At 41.8% G+C, this 6,000-nt stretch overlaps 1 protein-coding gene across 1 annotated transcript in view; it reads left to right on the top strand.

Moving 5' to 3' along the window:
* Positions 1-6,000, top strand: part of LOC307072303 (ephrin type-A receptor 6-like) — a gene marked incomplete at both ends in the record, with an annotated part of 68,325 nt that overhangs the window by 46,453 nt on the left and 15,872 nt on the right. The gene's annotated exons all lie outside the window — the stretch shown is intronic.

The following is a 6,000-nucleotide window of genomic DNA, read 5'->3' as shown; positions in this document are numbered from 1 at the left end:
TATTAAATGTTTTTCTTCTGTTAAAAATGGCAGTTAGGCGAGTAGCAATGATAGTGAGATAATATGATCATGCAAATGGAGCACTTGTGATTATTTCATTTTATCAAGTCCACTTCAGACCAGTCCAGGAACTTTGTAGGCCTATCAATGACATCCCCCTTAGTTAATATGGAAAGTTTTGTGTCGATAGCTCAGAAAATGTCATCACAATGTCAATTTAAAATGATCACTGTTGCAGGTGCTCAGTGAGCTATTTTTCATAATGTAAGTCAATGGGGAAAGAACGCTGACTTCACCACTCCGAAGGTGAACAAGTCAAAGTTGTCAAAGTTGGTACACACAAAGAAACCATGCGTAAGCAGGTCTCTAAAAATTAAAGCATCACTTTGACTACAGGGGGCGATATAAATCGCAATCAAAAGTTAAATGATCAGGCCCATTATTCTATTAATCACAAGTCTGCTTCAAAGTGGCCAAGGGACTTGACATTTAAGCTTCGTTGCAAATCGAATGCTTCTTTTTACTTGTAGTACAGTACAGTACTGCAGCTAACCTTACAAAGTATGTGTTGTTGCTCATAGTATGCATACAATTGGGACATACCACAGGCGGTTACACTTGCACAACGGTAGGGCCACCCATCCACTTTCAGTCGATGTGACGTATCTTCTGCTGCACAGAGGATGTATTTAATAATATTTTTCTTCAGATAATAAGTCATTTTGTTCTTCATTTTGTTTTTTCGCTCTCTCTCTGTCTGTATGTTTACTTCTTTCCTTCTTTCTATTTTTCTAATCGTTATTCTATTCTTTCATTCTTTCTTTCCTTTCATTCTTTATTTTGTTCTTTCTTTCTCGCTTCCTTAACTTCTATATTCTTTGTTCTGTGCTTCCTTATGTATTTCTTCCTTATTTCTATTTTCTGTCTGTCTAATTTCTGAGGGTTGCTGGTTCGATACTTAGTGCCTCTAGGTCAACGTGTTTCTTGACATTTCTTGAGTGGCCAGAAAGCGAAATTAGATGACTCATGGTCATCAATTTTGCTCAGCTTCTTTGGCAGAGTGCATTCATATTTAAAACAATTGTTTCTCAAGTATTTCCATCTGGCTTTTGTGTTTTAAATCACGTCATCCATTACCTTAATAAGGTCAAAGTACTGAAAGTCAAATTTAATAAATTAAATATAAATTATTTCAGCTCAGAGGCTTGGCATCAATTTCAGAGCTATGTTGGTGAATCAAGGAGTACAATGATTACCTCACATGGTATTAAGATTGTTTTTTGATTCACAATGACTTCTCAAGGCCAATGCAATGTTTCTGGTAGCGGACCCAATTGCAGACACAAACAGGAGACTCAAGAGTATTTCATGAATGCAAAGTAAAGGACTGGCATGCTGAAAAAGGGAATCAAAGTACAAAACAAATAAAAAGAATAATCTACAAACAAAAAGAGAAAGGATCAGTAGCATAAGAACTTCAGACTATGGATTAGGGTTAGGGTTATGGTCAGGGTTAGAGTTAGGGTTGGATGCATACATTCTTAAAATGAACAACTACGGAAGGGGCTGACTAAGGCTACGTTTACATGATAACGGTCTGAACAGAAGACGCAAAAGTGGCGTCGCGTCTTCACTTTTTATTCCGCGTTTAAACAAGCGTTTTCGGGAGGAAATCTGCGTACATACGGTGACGGAAAAATGTGTGGAATTCGATTGGGTATGCATGTCAGGCGGCTAGATGGTGCTGTGATACACTATCACACAACATCGCCATGTCTTAGCGCATGCGCAGAATCTTCCTTCTCTTATCTGCGCTGCGAAAACCAAAACATAATTACAGATCCTTCTCTGTTCAGTAATAATATCTGTACATATCCTGTACATTTCGTGGAAAGACTCCTGTAAGTTTATTAGAGCTGCCAGAGCAGCTTGACGGTCCGACGCATGGAAATAATCCAACATGTTTGTTTATTTCCCTGTACTGGCGCTGTATGTGACGTAAACGCGTACGCGACGTGAGCAGATCTGAGCAGAGTTTTGCGTCTTGGCAGTGTAGACGGAAACGCTACGGCAGAGCGTATTTAAGTTTTCCACTCTGGAGGGTGGTTTCAGATTTTTGCGTTTTTAAGCCCCAAAAACGCCTTAGATGTACAAGGGAACACAGGTGAACCTAATCATCTAATTATCACAGGTAGAGTCAATCAAGGGAAGCGACTTGGGCTAGAGAGGGGACACTTCTTGGTTGACTGCGATGCATTCTGCCTTTAAGACTTGGCGTCAGGTTTTCACAGTGGGACAGGGAGGAAGAGGTCCGCATTGGATTCATCAATATCGCTGTGCACGTAGTATGAGCATAATTGCCAACCCTCCCGGGATTTTTCGCGGGAGTGTCCCGATGGTCACATTCCTCTCCCCGATAGTCAGCCGGAAACAACACCTTCCCCTGGCTCTCCTTATTAAGGAAAATATAGATTTTCATTTTATCTTATTTTATCAATAAAAAATATATATAGTTTGATACACAGTTACTATCCAAACGTTACGCAATGCAATGCGATGGGGATTGTTGTCTGTATGCTAATGTTCGATAAAGTTACTAATCCAATCGTAAGGCAACTAGACGAGACGCCTGCGTGTTGTGATCTGCCATCCGTCAGGTAGCACCCTATCAGGTGTAATTGCTGCTAGTGCTAGCTACACACTTCAGCAATGACGTGTTAATAAAAGGGCGCAAATAAATAAAAAAGCAACTTGAGGTCAATGGATTTTTTGGGATATATATAATATATCTTTTTTTAGCCAGAACATTTTTCTTTTAATCTAATTTTCTGTCTGCTCCTTATTTTTTGTTTCGCACCATTAAACATCCACTAGAATGCAGGGTAGTATTTACGTCGGGGCGTTTTGACCATGTCTCATTAAACGGGGAGAAAGCCTGATCTGATAGCCCTATGTTCATTATCGCCCGCAACAATGTCTGCAATGGCAGAATCGTTGGAATGGGCCCGAATTTAGTATGATCCCAGCATGAGGAGAGAAAGATGGACATCGACAGGACAGATCATGGTCCAATTCAAACTAATAAAGCCGTATTGTACAGACTAGGAGATTTTGAAAGAAATTTGGAGCAGACTGATGTCCTTCCATCAATTCATCTGATTACAACGTACAAAAAAAAGATGCACAAAACAGAAGCAACAGAAGGTCAAAGGTTACAATATCAACCACCCCTAAACATTAAAAAAAATCCAGATATTAAATCTACAAAAACTGAAAAACTACATTCTCAGCGTGGCAATAAACCCAAGAGGGACGGATATCAACGTGAACGATTCCATTGTACAAGAACCATAGCCAGTTTCACACACACTTCCATTCTCTTGGGCGCAGGGAGTGATGGCGATGATTGTTGAGGTGGTTATGTTACTAATGGTACCCAAAGACTGAAATAATGGGTTCCTTCACTGTTGCACCAACCTTGTATGAACACAGGACCCCTCCTTCTAGCGATGGCCCTCATTGCCTCTGCAATCAGAGATGTGGTTTCAGGACACAAAAGCCCAGTGACTAGCATGCTGCACCTTGATCATCTGCTGTCCCCCTACAGCCGCTTTGTGTTCGCTCTTAAAATAATCTCTGGGGTTTCATTCCCTGTGCAGGTGTAAATGTCCATGAGAAAGCTAAAGTACAACCCAGCGTCAGCATTGTTATGCATTCCCTCAGGGGAAAAACGTCGGAGCTCCACCACTCATCAGCATCGCCACTAGGGGCTGGGATGCTCCAACATCGCACAGAGTTCAAATAAGTGCAAATATCGCACTGATTTTTCAGCGACACTCTCCAATGACCAATCACATCAAAATCCTGTATTGTTTCCGCGGAAAATAAAATAAGGAATACACGGTTTTACTGATACATATTTCATAAATATACCATTATACTGCCAGGCCGCTTAAAAAAAACGAATAGTTAGAAATTCGAAATATCTGACAAAATTGACTTCTGATTGCGTCAGGTTCTCTCTACATGGCGATCGGCTGCGACAGCGCCGGTCCCGCCCAGCCTAGCGCCCCACACAGGGGGTCTCCGGTGGTCAACATAGTGCTGGAGCTGGTGCTGAAGCGTGTCATGGACATGAGGCTTTGCGTAATGAAAAGTGTCATCCTCCAGGGTTAAGCTCACTCCAAACGCCTTCAGATCGCTAGAACCGCCACCGTGTGAGTGCAGCGTCCGTCTTCCAACCCTTGGGTCGGGGGTCCGAGCTCCCTGCTGCGTAGAGACGTGTACAATTTGTCCAACTACATATATCTAATCTCAGATCTGGCAGTCCTACTATGCTTTCAGCTACTCTGCTATGCTATAGCAGAATTCTGGAAGGAGACGGCACAGAGCCTGGGCTCTGTGCCAAAACCTGAAACGGGTGGAGTCTACAACGTGTAGATTGGAAACCTTTGCTAACCTACCAGCTACCGGAGTTTCCGTTCGCTGTGAGCCGATTAGACACTCAACATCTCCACCTCCAGCCAGACAATTGGTCGAAAAAAATAAATGTGAAGCAAAAGAAAGTGAAATGCCCCGTTCACCCTGATACGAGCCAGGTCTGATTTGTGAGACTACATATCACTCTCTCTATAGCTCATCTCTGTGTCTTTCCCACCCCTGCAGACCAGTGTACCGAATATAGGTTTTTATTTCCACATTTTCTTCTTCTCATCTCTCTTCTTACTTACTTTTTCTCTTCTTGCCCCATACATCATCGCTCTCTGTCCATGTCCTTTTGTTGCATGACGGATGGTTTTTAATTACCTGTTAACTCTCTGTGCTTAGCAGATACACATGATAGATGGTCCAGGGGACAATGCTAACCAACATCTGCTCAGGGCCAAGGGAGACTAAGTAGCTTCTTCCTCCCCACTACCACACTCTGTGTGTGTGTGTGTGTGTGTGTGTGTGTGTGTGTGTGTGTGTGTGTGAGTGTGAGTGTGAGTGTGTGTGTGTGGAGGAGGGGAGGGGGACTCTGTTCCTATACTGTTTGACAGCCATTTAGTAGCACGTGGCCTGTGACAAAACGTACTTACTTATTACTTGGGGATTATTACTCTCTTTCATTATTTTTTACAGTGGACAAGATAAATAGATAAATGGAGCTGGGGCGTTACTGTTAATGTTACCTATTTACCTATTTTTTTGTTGAAGTTGTATATATTCATAAAAAAGGAATTGGGCATTTTCCCAGTATATTCATTCATCAACACTGAGTTGTAGTTTAGGTACTAGACAGGCTAGCAGTTCATTAAACTTAAGCAGGTGTCTTTTTGCCAACATTTGCTAAATCCCACAATAAGTAGTGTGTGTGCGTGTGTATGTGTGTGTGTGTGTGTGGGTGGGTGGATGGGTGGGTGGGTGGGTGCTTTCGCTGTGTCCTCTGTTTTCTCCTCATCCCTCCCTCTATATCTATCTCAGGGAATCAGGTGTTAGGACATCGTTTAAGCTTTGGCTTGGCTTCAATACTGGCTGTATTGATTTTTTAAACAGTTAATGGAAGAACCGCAGGGCAGCAAAGCTAATTAAAATCATATGCAGGTCAAGCTCATTTAATGACTCTACATTAGTTTATGTTGAGCTTAACCACACTTGACTGGAAAATCTATCCATTTGGCATCATAATTGACTGATGGAGCTAATGGCTTTTCAGTGTTCCTAGAGAAGCAAGATTGACGTCTCCTTCAGTGTAATTTATGAGCTGTGACACACCTTAGAGAAGCATTAGCTATAGTTGACCTCAACGTATTGTTTGGAAAGTGTCATGTGATGGGGTTGACATCTGTCAGTCTACTTGTTAATTCACGTCCATCGAGTTTAAAATGTTAAGAAGTTAAAAAGGTATGTCTACCCGACTGAAATGGATGATTGCTATTGTGTTGCTTTGGTTCAGCTCTCTCCTTACAAAACATTTAAAAGTCACATTCATGATGGTGGCCTTTGAAAGCTGCATTACAG

Source organism: Pollachius pollachius (genome assembly GCF_949987615.1).
Source record: "Pollachius pollachius genome assembly, chromosome: 3".
In the NCBI taxonomy this organism is placed as follows: Eukaryota; Metazoa; Chordata; class Actinopteri; order Gadiformes; family Gadidae; genus Pollachius; species Pollachius pollachius.
Note: the sequence above shows the minus strand (reverse complement) of the source record. Positions and strands in the feature narration are given on the sequence as shown.